The 18034-nt window shown below is 53.1% G+C and overlaps 1 long non-coding RNA gene across 1 annotated transcript; it reads right to left on the bottom strand.

The window, feature by feature from the left end:
* Positions 1 to 555: 555 nt before the first annotated feature.
* LOC144322749 (uncharacterized) lies at positions 556 to 16920 on the bottom strand. Its single transcript, XR_013388396.1, has 3 exons — positions 16708 to 16920; positions 1585 to 1721; positions 556 to 1492 (listed from the first exon to the last, which is right to left on the bottom strand). It is a non-coding gene; the product is annotated as an uncharacterized LOC144322749 (long non-coding RNA).
* Positions 16921 to 18034: the final 1114 nt, after the last annotated feature.

Genomic DNA, 18034 nt, shown 5'->3' on the forward strand with positions numbered 1-18034 from the left:
AGGGGGGGAGGGAAAGAAAATTTCAGTTATCCGTCCATGTTATACAGATCATAATATCAATTAACAGAGAATTCCTGTGAGGCTGAGTGGTTAGCGTTTAGCCAGAGTGGTTGGTGGTTGGCAAAGGGATCACTAAGGAGTGTCATTTGAGTCAAAATCTGAAAGGCAAGGTGACAACCAGGAAGGGGATACAGGCCATGCAACGGTGTGGAGACAGGTATAGTGAGTGGACACATTCAAGCGTTCAAGTAGACACTCGAACACAAAGGTTCAAAGCTCATTGTAGAAGCTCAGGCTTAAAATATAAAATCAGATATAAAGTCAAGAGTCTTTTCAGCCTTTAAAAAGGCAGCATTTGATTTTTTTTTCAAGTAATAACTTCTGTATTGATCTGTATGTTTTATTTTTTATTATTTTTTATTATAAATTTATTTTTTATTGGTGTTCAATTTGCCAACATATAGCATAACACCCAGTGCTCATCCCGTCAAGTGCCCCCCTCAGTGCCCGTCACCCAGTCACCCCCACCCCCCGCCTACCTCCCCTTCCACCTAGTTCGTTTCCCAGAGTTAGGGGTCTTTATGTTCTGTCTCCCTTTCTGATATTTCCTACCCATTTCTTCTTCCTTCCCCTCTTTTCCCTTTCACTATTATTTATATTCCCCAAATGAATGAGACCATATAATGTTTGTCCTTCTCCGATTGACTTACTTCACTCAGCATAATACCCTCCAGTTCCATCCACGTTGAAGCAAATGGTGGGTATTTGTCGTTTCTAATGGCTGAGGAATATTCCAGTGTATACATAGACCACATCTTCTTTATCCATCATCTTTCGATGGACACCGAGGCTCCTTCCACAGTGTGGCTATTGTGGACACTGCTGCTGTGAACATCGGGGTGCAGGTGTCCCGGTGTTTCATTGCATCTGTATCTTTGGGGTAAATCCCCAGCAGTGCAATTGCTGGGTCGTAGGGCAGGTCTATTTTTGACTCCTTAAGGAACCTCCACACAGATGAGATCATCCACGGAGCATGTGCAGCTAGACAAGAGACGCAGCAGAGGATAGGGCCCTGGGGTCTTTTGGCATTGAGAAGTCCTTGGAGCCAGTAAAGAAGCCTCGGGGATGGCCGGGGTGGGGGTGGGTGTAGACAGAAGACCAGGGGAAGCAGCTGTAAGAGATGACGTGCCTCAGGAATGAGGAAGTGACCATGTTCAGTTCTGCAGAGAACCCAGGACAGTGATGCCTGGAGCTGGTCGTGACTTTGGACAGACTGGTCCTCTATGACCTTGATGTGAGCAGATCATAGAAGGAGGTGGGAGAAGCTTGACTGGAGTGGACTGAGGAGGGAACAAGAGCCAAGGAAGTGAAGAGGGTGTAGAACTCTTCCGAAGAAGTCTGCTTCAAAGTGAGGCAGAGAATCAGTGCAGAAGCCGACGGGGATGTGAAGGCCTGCTTGTAGGCCCGAGGGACCAGCCCTGGACAGGGGGATCTGTGATGCTCGATAAAGAGAGAGAAAGAATTAGTGGGGTCCTTTGAGGGCCCAGGAGGAGATAGGACCCCAGGGCTACGTGGCAGACTGACCTGCACTGGAGCAGCAGACTAACCTGAGACGGTCGGTGTCCTTGTCCTGAGCAGGACTTGGCCTGCAGGTGAGAGTCCTTGGGGCTTCCAGGTCAGAGGGGCTGTGTCTTCTCTTCTGCTGCGGTCCCTCCCTGCACCTGGCACCAAAACACATGGTCCTATCATCCGCCCTGTGGTAAAGTGGAACCACCCCCTTCCTAAGGCACTTTGTCGGGGTCATGTGTTCACTTACACTTTGTATAACGTTCTCAGCAACACTGAGATGTTCTAAGCCCGTTTTAGGTTTTGACAACATGTGTGAGTTCAATCCCACCTTGGACATTCACTCTGCAAAGTCAACCCCTTCTCCCAGCCAGGTCTCGGTTTCTTCATCTACCAAATGAGAAGTGGGGCAGGAAATTCTAGAAGGTCCCAGTGAATGCTAAAAGGGGTCAAACTTGCCATCTCTTGTGCCACTTCAGGTTCCAACAGTCGTTGAGACTTCCTGAGGACCGGGAGTAGTGACCACAGGAAGTGGGTTCTCCTACCCATGCCCTTCCCCAAGGTTTAGGACAGCCTCCATCTCACCTCAAATGCAGCTGCTCTCCCTAATCCTGCCAAATCCCCTCCCTGCCTTCTTTCCTTCAGTCCCTGTCTCTAACCTTTCCAATTGTTTATTGCCTCTGATGTTGTCTGAAGCTCCAAGATAATTGTTGCAGGAGAAGCAATCAGCTCATCCTTCGACAAGTCATCAAGACCGACAGGCAAGCTGGGGTATTAGGCTGTCAATTTCCGGGCCCTTCCAAATGTTAGAACAATTTTGGTGAATTACAAGCAATAGAAAATCACTTTGGGTGCTCATTAGGCAGGAGGCAGGCGCGATGATGAATGCTTGGAAGCGGAGGCAGAAGTAGGCTTTCCTGCAGCCACGAGCTCACCTTCCAGCATCTTCTGGGAATGGCTCACTTAACCCTCAGTCTTCTGAAGAAAGCCCAAGGATCCCCCAGGGTTTGATGAATGGAGAAAATTCCTCTTGGTCCTGGACGGTTCACTGTGCATTTATGGGGCCCTCGCTGCCTATGCTGGGTCCCTGGGATGAGCGAGGCATGCTTGCTATTTGGTTGCTCAGGCCAGTAAAAGACATACACAGAAAGTCCACAAAAGACAAAACAGACCAAGACAATAGGAGGAAGGAGGAAAGAGATTGATTCTGACCCGAGGAGGGGAGTGAGGGTGACTTGATAGAAGCAGGGCCCTTTGACTAGGGTCTTGAAGAATGAATAGAACATTAAAATACATCCCCTGCTCCACGATTAACAACAATAATAATAATGACTAATGCTGATACAATACCTGTATAATGCTATTATGTTCAAGCCTTGTAACTAAGAGCTTTATGTACTTTTAAATTATGTAATAATTCACAATAACTCTTAGGTAGATGCTATTGTTATCCCCGTTTTATAGATGAGTAAACTAAGGTATAGAGAGGTGAAGTAATTCCCTAAAGAATTACAGCCAGTAAGTGTCCATGTAGGGATACAAGAGAAGTGTAACCGTGAGTTATTGAAAGCAGACCTGGAGTAGTTCTCATAGCTTCTTAGGGAAAATGGGAGATGAGTGTTGAATAGAAGGAGCATCAGCCAAGAAGACCAGGGTTCCCATCCAGGCTCCACCACCTATGACTCAGGTGGCTACTCAGGTGATTTGGGGGAAATATTAGACTTTCTGAGCCTCAACTTCCATAGAGGAGTCATCATGGTCCCACGTGCCCAGCAACATCCAGATATAGTAACTGCTGGAAGTCAGCTCCAGAAAACTGGATCTGCCATTCATTCCATTGCTCACGGCATTCATTGACCACCTGTCGTGGGCCTTACACCAGGTTAAATACTACGGGGAGAAAGATAAATGAGACCAAGCCCTTACTCTTATGGGAAATGCAGTGTGGTAGGGAATGCTTTTAAGAATTAATCTATGGATTTGCTCCCAGATTCTGGGATCACTGAATTCTCTTCACTGGATCCAAAGGGTCTCTCCTCTCCCCCATTTCCCAGGCTGCACATGTAGGTATAAGTCATCCTCTGCAGAATATAAAGCAAAGGCTGCTGTGAACACTGCCAAATGCAAAAGGAATCAGATGTATAGCAGCAGAGCTAGATTTTCTGATTGCAGAGATCATGTAAAGGACAGAAGAATGAAAAAAGAAAAAAACTTGGGGAGGGACTATTAGGACCAGAAAGTATGGAGTAGATATTTACTTAGGGGAAGAAAAAGATCTTGAACATACAGTGTCAGGGTATACAGGAACACCAACTGACTCAGGGGCTCCCACTGGCCAGAAGTCAGCTTCATCAACCATTGGTCACCCAACCTTCAGTGGTGCTGGTCTGTGCCCCACAGATGATGCTCATGACTGGTCCATCCCACGAAAACCATCTCAGGGTCTTTGACAGTTACAAGATCCTCAAAAGAGGGGATGGAAGCCTTAGAAATCTAATGGAATGATCATGACCTGAAAGACAAGTCTCAAACCCTGACTAAAGTGGGACCAGAAGGAGTCAGCTTGAAATTGCTTCATTTCAACATCTGGGGAGAGAGTCAGAGAAATGAATGCAATGGGGATGTGAGTGCAGGATGGAACCTGCCCAAAGTCCAAGGTCAAAAAAGAGAATGAGGTCAACTCTACCAGTAGAGATAATGGGCTCAAGTCAGGAAAATTTTTATAGATGAGGTCACCTTCAACTTAGTCCTGTTCCCACGTAACATGCCTTGGGATAGAGAGGAATGGTCATGAAGCCCAGCAGTAGCAAGACTGAAGGGCAAGAGGTAACAAGATGGAAACATGGCTTGGCATAGAAAACACTCCTCAGGTCTGGGCCAGAATGGAAGTGGAGGGAGGGGTTCAAGTTATGGACAATCCTAGCCCTGGTGGCAGGATGAAGTCACAGATGGGGCTCAGGGAGCTCCAGACTGGGGGATAGAGGAACAGTATTGGAATGAAGTAGGGTCTGGAAAATGTACAACACTGGATACATGAAACTGGCAGCAAAATGTTTGCATTTTTATCTCAAAGGCAGCTACCTAAGTCCAAGATGGAAGAAATACCAGTGGAGAGAAATTATATGAAATAGATTTAAAAGTAAGAAATAACTACCAGCTCTGTAGAAGCCAGCCCGAAATTAAACCTAGGTTCATTACAGTTATCCCAAATGCATCACACTCAGATGTGCAGTCAGGATGTCACAGAGGCTCGTAGAAGAAACAGGAAATTAAAGATGCTCGGACCAGTGGGTGGTCTGATGAAAAGCACCAAGGCTGAGTCAGACAAACATGAGTTCAAATCCTGACTGGGCACTTAGTAGCTATGCAGCCTGAGGTCAGTTATTTTAGGCCTTAGTCTCCTCAACTGGAAAGGTTACTTAGAAGATTAGAGAACACAGATGTAAAGCAACTGATACAAAACCTGGCACAAAAGAGGTGGCTCAGAATATAATCATCTTTAATGCTGAAGAAAGTGACAATGATGATCAATTGTCATGATGGAGGTGGTGGTGATGATGATGATGATGGAGGTGGAGGTAGTGATGATGATGATGATGATGATGGAGGTGGTGGTGGTGATGATGATGGTGATGATGGAGGTGGTGGTGATGATGATGATGGTGATGATGGAGGTGGTGGTGATGATGGTGATGATGGAGGTGGTGATGATGAGGATGATGGAGGTGGTGGTGGTGATGATGAGGATGAGGATGGAGGTGGTGGTGATGATGAGGATGAGGATGGAGGTGGTGGTGATGATGATGGTGATAATGGAGGTGGTGGTGGTGATGATGATGATGATGGTGATGATGGAGGTGGTGATGATGAGGATGATGGAGGTGGTGGTGGTGATGATGAGGATGAGGATGGAGGTGGTGGTGATGATGATGGTGATAATGGAGGTGGTGGTGGTGATGATGATGGTGATGGTGATGATGGAGGTGGTGGTGGTGATGATGATGATGATGGAGGTGGTGATGATGAGGATGATGGAGGTGGTGGTGGTGATGATGAGGATGAGGATGGAGGTGGTGGTGATGATGATGGTGATAATGGAGGTGGTGGTGGTGATGATGATGATGATGGTGATGATGGAGGTGGTGATGATGAGGATGATGGAGGTGGTGGTGGTGATGATGATGATGATGGAGGTGGTGATGATGATTATGGAGGTGGTGATGATGATGATGATGATGATGGAGGTGGTGATGATGATGATGATAGTGATGATGGAGGTGGTGATGATGATGATGATGGAGGTGGTGGTGATGATGATGATGATGATGGAGGTGGTGATGATGATGATGATAGTGATGATGGAGGTGGTGATGATGATGATGATGGAGGTGGTGGTGATGATGATGAGGATGATGGAGGTGGTGATGATGGTGATGACAGTGGTGTGATGGTGGTAGTGGTGATGACGATAATGTGATGGAGGTGGTAGTGACAAAAGCGATGACAAATAAGATTATAATGTCCTTTAATTAAGCCAGGCAGTAATGACACTTTCTCGCCATACCTCATAGATCTCAGATATTCTGAAGACCTTGAGCGGTGGAGAATAAGCATCCAGGTGGAAAGAAAAAGAAATGTAACAGCTGTGGGCCTCTGAGAAGGCACATGCTTTGTTTCATACCAGCAGAAGCTGGTCCTGGGGGGTGGACAGTAAGTATATCTGTCATCCGCTGGGCCCTCACTGTGGGCAGCAAGGCACTAGGTGCTTCAACATTCAGGGTCCCGTTTCCCCCTACAGCACTCTGAGAAGTAGGGTCAGTGCTCCCAACAGGGGGAACATCCTGTTTAATGGCACTGGAAGAGGAATTGGAGGTGGAAGAGGACAGCAGAGATGAGAGTGGGGTGAGATGGAGCTGAGAGGGTAAAGGAGCCAGTACCTACAAAGCTCCTAAAACAGCACCCAGTGCGTAGTAAACACTCCGTGAACTCAGACTCTGTATCATCACTGCCGTCATAGGGGACTCTGGGAGAGTCGGGGTTACACCAAGGTGGGAGAGGTGTGCTGCAGGGGGGAGACAGCTCTCGGTCACAGGAGGCGTGCAAACAGTGGCCACTGGGGACTTGCAGGGGACTTGGGTTGAGGCACGGCTTGGAGCCCAGGGCCTGGCAACTGTTCCAATCATTGTCTGGAAGCTGGGGACCTGAGGGAAGAGGGGCTCAGTAGACACGGAGATACCCGGGGTGCCTCGAAAGCCTTCTGTGGAGGGACACCCCCCGTGATCCCACCGGAGCCCCTGCCTGGCCCGGAGGTAAATTCCACCAGAGATGCCCAGCCCAGCCCCACCCTGGGCATAAATGGCCCAGATAAGCAGACTTTCTCCCTGTGCCTTAATCCCTTTTGAACTTGTCCTGCCTCCTTTGTTCTCCCATTTTAATGATTCCATTCCCTCCACCAGCCCCCTTGACGGCCACCATGGATCAACCCCACGGCAGGGAGCCCTATAATTGGCAGCAACGTTGCCAACACTCAGCTGTGCGGGCGGAGAGGCATTTAGTGGTGTTTGTTCTGTACAGGGGGGAAAGGGGGGAGTTCTTCAAAACCAAGTAGCTGCAGTAGCTTGTTCAACACGATTTCAAGGTGATAAATTGGACCTGATTTTTTTTGTCATTTTTTTCCCCTGCCGATTCTTCTGACAAGTGGCCACTGCTGAGCTTGCTGGGGGAGACAGAATTGCTTTCACCGGCAGCTCATGCCTTCCCGCTGCCTCCTTCCCTCTCCTCCCTCCCTTCCTCCAGGAGCTAACGCTCCCCACTACAGGACCGGCTCCGGAGCGGCAGGAAGGGGGCCCGAAGACCTAGGACTGCTGCACTCTCAGGATCCAGGGCCAGGGCTGCTGAGTTCTGGAAAGAAAGGCCTAGAGAGAAGGGCACATCGGTTCACTGAAGCATGGAAGCATGGCTGTGAGACCTTGAGGATGGGGCCCAGAAGCTCAGGCTCTGGAAGTCCTCTCCTTCTCCCCCACCCTCACTTCTCTTGTAGTTCCTTCATACCCCAAGCATTTATTGAGTCCCCACTGCATGCCCCGGCACCATACTAGCAACACCCAAGCAAACACAACTGAAGACTCCCCGCCCTCTCGGATAAGAGGGGAGACAAGGGCAGTCGACAATACATACACTAAATTATTGGGAAATAGCTATCCAGAAGGTGTTGCATGCTACGGGGAAGACACTAAGCAGAGGAGGGAGGGGTGATGCAGAATGTGGGGTGGGAATGGGGAGATCGTGGTTTTCAGTGGATGGACGAGTTAGCTTGTCTGACACAGTGACGTCAGAGCAAAGCCCTGAACACGCGCCTTCGTTCACTCATTCCCTCTCTCCGCCACCCAGACGTTCATTTATTGAATCACTAAGCCAACCAACCATTCATTCTCCCCCATCCCTAGTTCTCTCACCCTCCCGTTCATACATTCGTTCATGCCCTCACTCGGCCTGCAGTGTCTCAGGCACCGAGCCCATTTCACTTCCTACCACGGATATGCCTCTCACCCCCCAACCCCTCTTCTGGGCCTTTGCATCGACTGTTCACATAGCCTGAGACCTGACCCCTGCTCATCTCCATCCCCGGTGCTTGGCGTAGAATCACCCCCTCCAGGAAGCATCTCTGACTTGCCATCTCGGTTGAGGGCTCCAGCTCCCGTTTCCATCTCCCACAGCATTGTTCCAGGGGTTGATTTCTCAGCCTGACACCCTCCCAAGACCATGGGCTCCTTGAATTTGGGGAGAGTGTCTTCTTCCTACAGCTGCCGTCGTAACTTGGCACACAATCGATACTCAGTAAATACTTATAAAGTCAATCAATTGTCAAGAATAGTGTGGGCAGAGAACTGGAAGGAGAATCACTGGCCAACCAGGGACACAAACCACAAGGAGGGTGAAGAGAGCATCTGTGCTGAGCTCCTACGCCCCACGAGCTGTACAGACCTAAGCACGCGGCACACTGATCGTAGGAGGCAGGCATTTTTAACTTCACTTCATAGGTGAGGACGTGGAAGCCCAAAGAGCTCAAATGCCTTGCCAAAGATCCCACCAGCAACAGATGGTCCAGCTGGAATTCACCCCCAAGTCAGTCTGACCCTACAACTCTGCACTTGCCACATCACGTCCCCCAGCCGTCTCCCTCAAGACAAGTAAAGCCCATCTGGTCACTTTGAGAATGAGCCCAGAGCTCTAGGGTGGCATTCACGGGGTCCTGGGCTCCCACCTTAACTACGTGCAGCTGGCTGATATAAGATTATTTTCCTGATTCTGCATTTAAATGGGCCCAGACCTCCCCAAGACCACAGAGCCCTGGCCTCAGACCTTTTAACTGGTAATTACTCTGCAGCCACAGTGTGAGATCATCCATTAACCTGAGGCCAGAGTGCGCCCTGCTAATCAGCCCGCTCAGATTCCAACAAGCAGCTGGGCTGATTGCAGACCTTAATCATGGAGGGACGGACACAATCAGACTGTCCAGCCCTCCTCCGAGCCCAAAGGGGAGAGAAAGTTTTATTACAGAGGGGCTGACATTTGGCAGCCTTTGCCAGAAGAGGTAGCCACAGGCCATGTCTCAACCAAGACTTGCTTGATATCCATGCAAGACCGAAGGAAGAGTAGGAGCTCCGGCCGGGCAGGCGGGACGGCGCGCGGGACGGAAATCGAGGGGAAAACGGAAGCGAACTCTTCGAGCACCGCGGCCCCAACCACGGACCGAGCACCGCCCTGGGTGCTTCCCTCATGCAGCCTGTAATCCTCGAATAGTGTTGCAAGGTTGCGGTGCTTGAGCCTCACGAAGGGGAAGCTCCGGTTTGAGGAAATGAGGAAACTTTTCAAGCTCCTGCAGCCGGTAAGTGGAGGAACCAAGAATTGAAGGTGAATCTTCCTGGCCCCAAAGTCCACGACCTTTCGACCCTCCGCAGGTATCTAGCTTTCACGCTGGCAGACGTCCTCGTGTTAGGGATGACAAAGAGGTTGACACAGATGCGATGCTCCTCCCAGCCACAACTGCATTTGAGGACAGCGATTGACCTGAAGAGGGGGCCCAAGATCAGAGGAATTCTCCGCACGGGGTGGTGAGATGACGAGGGGGAGGGGCCTCCTGGGCTCTCCGGGTCCCTACTTGCCATAATCCCCTCCTCCCTAGCTTCTCAAATCATTTGGCCATGAAAGAACAGCAAGGAAAGCTTGAGATGCTGTAGATATTCTTGCCAAATTCTTTGGAGAATAAAAACAAGAATTATGAGGTTCCTGGGAATGAAGGTAAGAGATGCCCACCTTGGAGCAAGGTGGCCCAGCCCTGGGAAGAAGACTTCAGCCTTGGAGTGAAGCAGAGGAGCAAGGCCTAGAGAGGCAGAGTGCCCCGTGGCCAACGTAAGGTAGACAAGTAAGGTCACCTTGCTGCCCGAGCTGAGATGAGGGCCTCAGAGCCTAAATGGGGCCTAGACAGGTAATCCCGGTAACTGGTCCATAACCAGGGAAATTCTTTATTTCCCCGCTCAACCCCTCAAACCTAATCCATATACCTGCCCTTTGGGTTCTCCACGCCTGTGCCCAGTCTCCCTATGTCACATCGCCCTATTTTATCTACTGCTCTCATAGCACCTGTCTCTGAAATTACCTTCTTTTGTCTGTTCATTGTTTTTTGTCTTCCCCATCCAAATGCTGGCACCCAGGAGGGAGGGGATCTTGTCTGACTTGTTCGCTGCTGTAGATTCCAGCAGCTAAGACGGCACCTGGCACACAGCAGTAACGTTTTTTGAATAAAGAGTGTTGGAGTCAGGATCATGGGATGCGTCAAGGTTGGGGGCCTCGGAGAAGAAGGACTAGTGGAATCTGGATCTTGGAGTCTAGCTTCCCCACCCAGGGTACAAAGATACGGAAAACCACAGGGTAGTTAGTTCCAAAGGGTCATGCTTGACTAGTCGTTCTCCACCAGTCCCCGTCCAATAACCTTTACCTTCTAAAAATTCCCCACGTCCGTCCACTCCTCACCAATGCCTTCCCTGTGCCCATCCACATTGGCCAGTTTTTGCCTACCTCCCCCCAAAAGTAAAATTTCAAAAAAAAAAAAAAGAAAGAATAACAATTTACTTATTTTTTTCCTTCTTTCTATTTGAGCCACAACCTGTTTTTGAGACTCACGAAGCCCTTTTAAAGGAATCCAAAAAAATAAAAAAATAAATAAAAATAAAAATAAAGGAATCCCATTCTAGGAGAGTAGATTTAGACAGTCTGCAGCAGCCACAAAAAGCAAATTTGAAGCAGAGGGTGACCTCAGGTGAACCACTCCAGCTCTCTGAGCCCCACTTTTATCACCTGTGACAAGGACTGAGGCTATCTTCCCCGCAAGGTTATTGTGGAAACTGAGGCAAGCTAAAAAGTGCCTGTGGCTCCAGTAAGGTGACCGCTGGCCCTGGTGGGTAGGTCACGAGTGGGGCTTGCTCTGCCTCTGGCTGTGTGGGGTTAGGCAGGCAGCCTCCCCTCTCTGAGCCTTTCCTACTCCCCTCTTGTCCAGAGTTCCCACTAAGACGCTGCTCTTCCCAAACGTGTCACAGTAGGTCACCAACCCCCCAAGGGACCTTCCGTGGGTCCAACAGGACCCTGAGGTTAAGGCTGCAGGGCTGGATCAGGACCCGCCACGTCTCCTGCCACTTACTTACCGACGTGTCCTCGTGATGCCCGCAGCAGCAGCAAGTGCAGACAGGCCCCAGGAAGAGGAGCTCTCTGCCCTGGCTGCTCTTTCCTGTATTAACCACAAACGCCATTAATTCCAGTCCACAGACGTTCACTGAGCACCTACCCCGTGCCAGGCGCTGCAACGAGGACTCGGAGACGAACAGGACGTGGGCCGTCAAAACCCAGGCCCTACAGGAGGACTCACCCAAGACTGGATTTACGCCCCCTACCCTGGGCTCCTAGAAGCCCCGCTGATCGAGGCCCAGCAGGAAACCAGCGCCTACGCGAACACGGTCACCGAGGAGAGTGCAATAAAGGCTCCGGTTTACAGGGACAGGGCAAGGCTAGAGAAAACCCACAGGACTTAACGCAGTATTTTGGGGTCACCATTCCCCGGTCTGAGCAGGGGCTTGTCTGGGGAGAAAGGAAAGGGAAATGAGTCTGATCCCTCTCGCCCCACCTTTGGGTGTCCTGCCACTGCCTCCCATTGGCTGAATCCAACAGGGAATCCAGAATGTGAGCCCCCCTCCCGCCCCGTGTGGTCCGTAGGGCCGGCCTCCCTGCACACAGGGCTGAGCGGCGAGGCCCGGGAGCGGCTGGGGAGGGCCAACCCGGTGCACGCGGCACACCTGCCTGCCTCAGAGAGCTGGACCGGAGCCTGGCAGGGACCTGACCTCCCCCGTCCGCCCAGGAACTTGCTCCCCGGCGGCCTGAGCTGTCGTTTCAGGAAAGTGTCACCGAGGGCTGCCATCGGAGCCCCCGGGAAACTCCCAGGCCCTATTGAGATTCTCTCCCCCTCCGCAGCTCCCCTGGCAGCATCGCAGGCTTGCCGCGGCTCGTACTCATCTGTCTCCGAAAGATTAAACCGTCCCCTGGAAAAGGCCACTGTGTCCCGAAGGAGAAGGGGCCATTTATGCTCATTCCCTCAAGAAACTGACTTTCTAGAAAAAAAAAAAACAAAACATACAGGTTGATTCCCCGGCTTGAGAAGAAGCTGCTGCTTTTTTCTGGGGACGGAGAGGTGGGGGTGGGGGCAGCACCGTGCATCTGAGGCCCTTTCCTCTCCCGCACTGACCCCACCGCAGGGCTCTGAGTGGACACCTTGAGAAAGCCACCGGCAATGAAAACAACCGACGTTTATTTATTGGACACGTGCATGCGTGACATGGTCCGTGCTACCCTTGGACGCCTAAGCACGCGGGTACCGTGCGCAGGTAATCTGAGTGGATTGCCAGATCTCCATGCAGCTGCTCCTATGAGCGAGCCCGCTTCACAGATGAGGAGACTGAGGCGCAGCAACGGTAAGTGACCTACCAAACACCGCAGGTTGGGATTGGACTTAAGTCTGAGTCTCTCTTAAAGCAAAATCCCTGAACGGGTGGGGGTATTATGTCCCCCAGAGGACACGTGGCAATGCCTAGGACATTTCTGCTTGTCCCGGCTAGGGGAAGGAGCGCTAATGGCCACCAATCATAGAGCCCAGGAATATTCCCAAACAGCCCACAATGCACAGGACGACCCCACAACAAAGGATTGTCTGGCCCCAAATGCCAGCAGGGCGGAGCAGATCCCTGCTTTAACGTCCCCCACCACCCAGTCCTGGTGCCCGTCGGTCACTGTGGCCCCTCAGGTGCGGAGAGGCTCAACGGGAAGCTCAACAGATCATTCAGCGCCTTATTGAAAATGTTGGTCTTGGGACTAAGAACGCTGGGAAGCCCCTGGGGAATTCTAAACAGGGGGGAAGACCTAGTGAATTTGAATTCGAAGCAGGTACTTCTGGCAACTGGGTGGAGAATGGCCCCGAAGGCCTGGGGGACGGGGGCCTGTTATAACCCAGAGGACGGGGAGACGGAGACAAGCAGATGGGTTTGGGTATCTGTAGGAGGCAAGCACGACGGGACTTGGGGAGGAGAAGGAAGCCTCAGAGACGGCTGCCCGCCTCCTGCCCTGAGAGACAAAGCAGACGTGGAATTGTTCCCTTGGTCTTGTAGACTTCACCTCTCTCTCTTCGCTCAACCACCCCTCTACGTCACAAACCACTGCGCTTCTCACGGAGGGACCAGCATCTGCAAGGTTCCTGCGAAGAGGGGAGGTCGAGGATCACAGTCGGGGCTGCCAGGTACGGTTGGGCGGGTGCCTGCAACGGGAAGGACGCTCCCCTAGGCTTGGGCGGCCTGTACGGCAGCCCGCACGCTCCCGGTTGCCAGGCGTTAGGGCCTGAGCTCCCCACCTGGGCCTGACCGTTCCCTGGGAAGGCTGGAGTCTCCAGCTCCGGGGATCAAACTACCTAAAGCAAGTGCAGTCGAACAAGAGAAGGCCCGGGTGAGCCTGGCGAGCCACCACCTCTAGCTCTTGCCCAGGCTCCCTAAGCGCAGGGACGAGAGGAGGTCGGTGGGCAGTAGGGTGGGAGGAAGGCCCGGGAGGCGCATTTCAGCTTAATAAGAAACCCTCTCGCCGCTCAAGCTGCCAACCCAACCCATTAGCATGGTGTCCCTCGCGAAGAACGGAGTCAGGGGTGCACCGGGGGATCCAGCGCCCGCGCCCCGGGAGTGTGAGGTGCAGACGGGGTGCGGTGCTCTCTCCACGTCGGCCTTTACGAAGCCCAAACGGGTTCAACAGACTCAGGGTGTGCGGCACCAGCTGAGAAAAACTACACCAACATCCTGACCACATCACTTATTAAAAACCACTCCCTGCAGGGCAGGGAAAATCTTCCAAATGGTGTTTTTTTTTTGTTTGTTTTTGTTTTTTTTAATGTATCAGCGATCTGCTTGCAGCCTGTGACAGAACTTCGATAAATATTCCCTCAATGTAAGCGCGCAGCTCTTCCCTCTAAGGAGCACGTTCCCGGCTCCCTCCCACCTGGACACCCCCGTGTTCCTTCTGTCCTTCCATTCGGGTAGGAGTCGTGGGCTGGGGGATCAGACATGAGTCAGGAGGTGGTGCAGGGACAGCCGCACCCACACCTCGGGGCAGGTCATGAAGTACCCCCAGGAGCCTAACGCGGGGCCTCTCCAGCCTCGACTCTCTCCTGAGCTCCGGGCCCACGGGGCCAACTGCCCATGAAGTGACTCTTCCACGAGGTCCCCCAGGCAGCTCAGCTCCAGGGCCTGCACGGAGCTCCTCGTCCCTCCCGCCCTCTCCCCCAATCTCACAGAACGGCCCACTGGGGTGCCTTGGACCCTTAGTGACCTTTCAGCGCCCCCGCCCCAAGGCCGTCTGCCTCTGCTCTAGTTGGGGTTTCCCCAGAAGCAAACCCCGAGACAAAGGTCTAAACCCAAGTAATGATGTGGAAGGTGCAGGAAGCCCGAGGTGAAGGGGGGCAAGGGCGGCAGGGCCGGAAAGGAAATGGGCCAAGGGGGCGTTCGTCAGGCCGTCTGTGCCGTGGGCAGCGGAGCTCAGTTCTCTGTGCGAACTTGAGGAAACGGGGTAGAAACAAGCCTCAGAGTCACGTCGCCATGTGTTGGTGGAGGCCACTCCCGGAGGTGGAGGACGCGGTTAATTCCCTGGCACTTCCATCGTGTCCCAGCTCGGGGCAGTCCCGCAGCCTCAGCGAAGGCCCCCAGGCAGAGGATACAGGTCCTGCAGTCGATGGAACCCAGGAAGTGGGGGGCCCCGGACTGACTCTCCGGTACCCCAGATTCCCCCCTTTCCAGGCTCCTCGCACCCTGTGCACGCACCCGGTCCCCACTGTCAGCACCCGTGGGCCTCCGCCTGCAGCCGGGCGCCCCACCCCCCCTTCTCCAAACCGCAGACCCGGTGAGGTGGCAGGCATCCCGGGTGGGGGGCGGGCCCTGGTTTTGGACTTCCTGTCCCGTCCTAGGTGCACGACTTCAGGTAAGACTCAGAACATCTCTGTTCAGTGGTTTTGGGGGGGGGTTTGTTTGCTTTTTCCCTTTCAGGTAAAAGCCGGGCATGAAGATTGTCCCTTCGTCCTGGGATGATTGCTAAGATTAAATGAGCTGATGCACGTCGAGGGCTTAGACCAGCACCTGGGCATACGGTAGGTGCCCAATAACAAGGCCTTGGTCATGTCACCCCTTGGACGTCTTCCCTCCGAGAACTAGACCCTGAAGGCGAACTTTGCTACCTACTAGAAGATTCAGAGCCGAGGGGACCCTAGGGATGCTCTTGGAGAAAACTCCTCACCGAGGATTCGAGATACGGTTGGTAGAGCAGATGCTTTGGGCCAAAGGAGTCACAAAGGTGTGAGTGCTACGTGAGTTTGCTCGTCGTGGGTGTTGAGTCCAAGAGCAGAGAGTATAAAAGGACCTAGAGTGAAGCTCCCCTCAGCCTAGGGAGGACCTGCCAACCTGCGGTCAGAAAGGTACGATTAGGAAAGGAAAAGTGGGTTCCCCGGGTGGCTCAGCGCTTCAGCACCTGCCTTCGGCCCAGGGCGTGATCCTGGAGACCCGGGATGGAGTCTCCCATCGGGCTCCCTGCATGGAGCCTGCTTCTCCCTCGGCCTGTGTCTCTGCCTCTTGCTCTCTGTGTCTCTCATGAATAAATAAATAAAAATCTTAAAAAAAAAAAAAAGGAAAGGAAAGGAAAGGAAAGGAAAGGAAAGGAAAGGAAAGGAAAGGAAAGGAAAGGAAAGGAAAGGAAAGGAAAGGAAAGGAAAGGTACCGGGCAGCAGTGCGTGTTCCAGACAGAGCAGAGTCTTCAGGGCAAAGCAGTTACAGGAATAAAATCTGTCTCCAACACCAATTCACGGTGCGTCCTTGGCGAGTCAAGGTTCTCCCTCTGGACCTCAGTCTCCCAATCCGTAAAATAAAAATAATGCCACATACCTGATAGCAATGTTGGGAGGCTGAAACATTAGCACAGAGGTAAAGCCCAGCATCCGGTGGGCTCCACGTAAAAGTCCCGGTCTGCCCTCTCCCCACCCCAATCACTAGCTGTCCTGGTCCCGACCCCTGCTAAGTACAGTGCAAACCCGGTGACGACCTTGGGCGTCCTCAGAGCCTCCTCTCACATTCTCCCGACACGTCTTCTCCCTTCGTCATTGCTGCGACAACCGTGTGTGTGCGGGGGGAGCCCAGCACCACCTCCACTTCCTGCACCGGCGCTCCCTCCACTTACACCGGTGGCCGCCCGAGGGTCTCCTTTTTTTGAATATTTTATTTATTGATTCATGAGAGACACAGAGAGAGAGAGAGGCAGAGACACAGGCAGAGGGAGGAGCAGGCTCCCCGCGGGGACCCCGATGCAGGACTCGATCCCAGGCCCCGGGGCCGAAGGGAGGTGCTCCACCGCTGAGCCCCTCCTGGGGATCTCCTTATGACCACCTGTACTGAGGCCTGGTTCACAGAAATGTTAGCACAACTCACAACAAATGGCTGTTGCACTGCAGCCCCCCACCCAGGGTGGCCCCAGAGGGCAGCGGGGAGATGACTCCCCCTGGAGGTGGGACTCGGAGCTCACCTGGTGGTTCACCTGGAAGGCAGGGGCAAGTGTGCAGGGGGATGAAGATACCCGGACTCCTGAGCAATGACCGTGGTCCAGCAGGGCCCGGAGGAAGCATGATCAGGACGAGAAACGAGGCAGTCTGGGGAAGAGGGAAGCGGCGTGGGAATGAATCTGCGGGTGTGGAAACAAAACACGCGGATCTTTGTGTCTCACGTTGTCACACACGAAAGATCACCAAAGCAGAGGAGGCAGGCAACGCGCCAATCGGCGGGCGGACCGAGCAGGGGACGTCAGGCAGCGCCTCCTGGGCCCCGGATGCCGCCCCGCCCCGTGGGCCTCTGCACGGAGCAGCCACGGCGCGGGGCTGGAGAGGTGCGTGGGCCCGGCGACCCGCGCTCCTCCTCCCCGGGGCTTGCCCGGCTACGACTGCGGTGCCTGCAGCAGGGACTGAAAATGAGCCCTCAAAATGGCACCGTGAGGACAGCAGCTGCCACTTGGTGGCAGATTAATTACGTTGGGCTCCTTTCACTGAAGCCGCGGCAGCAGTCGTCCACGTGGGGACTGATCCCTGCTCTGGCTACGGACGATCGTCTCCGTCTGCCTCGCCCCTGCCAGCAGCACCAACCACAGATTCTGGAGGAAGCCGTGATCCCACTTACCCTCACCTGGGACCCATCAAAGAGCTGTGCATGAGCCGGAGGTATTTAAAAATTTTAGACGATCTATTAGAGCCTCCCTCGAGGAGCCACGTCTGGGGCAACGGCCTGCTGAGCTGGGACCCGGTCCTCCAGGTCCTCCAGGATGAGGTTCGCGGGGCTGGCACACCAAGAGATAGAATATAAATGTCCAACGAATCAAGGGTGAAGGTAGCGTTGGCCTTTCTCACCCTTGTCTTGTGATACGCTCAGGGCACTCGGGGCTCCCGTCCTGCATCCTCGTTCCCAGGGGCGAGATGAAGAAGGTTCACTCTGAAAAAGAAGAAAGGCCACTCTTGGCACGGGTAATTCACCCCAATAGCGGAAAGACGCCCACCTAGAACCCCAGGGGCCCCCCCAAGCATCTCCGGTGCCTTCCTGACACACGGTCGCGGCGAACGGCGCTACAACAGGTCCCAGGATGACGACGACCAGGAGCTCGGGCTTTTCAGGAGTAAAGCTCGGGTTTCCCCGCCACACAAACCCCTACATACGCTGCAGTACTTGCCAAGAGCAGGGGAGTCTAGGATGGATGCCGGGGGCGAGAGGTGACGGGGAAGGACGGTCCCCCCGCGGACCCACCGCGCTGGGTGGAACGGTCTTTGCAGCAGGTCATCTCTACTGAGGGTTTCTGCAGCGACTCCAGC

Source organism: Canis aureus, chromosome 10, assembly GCF_053574225.1.
Source record: "Canis aureus isolate CA01 chromosome 10, VMU_Caureus_v.1.0, whole genome shotgun sequence".
NCBI classification, from domain to species: domain Eukaryota; kingdom Metazoa; phylum Chordata; class Mammalia; order Carnivora; family Canidae; genus Canis; species Canis aureus.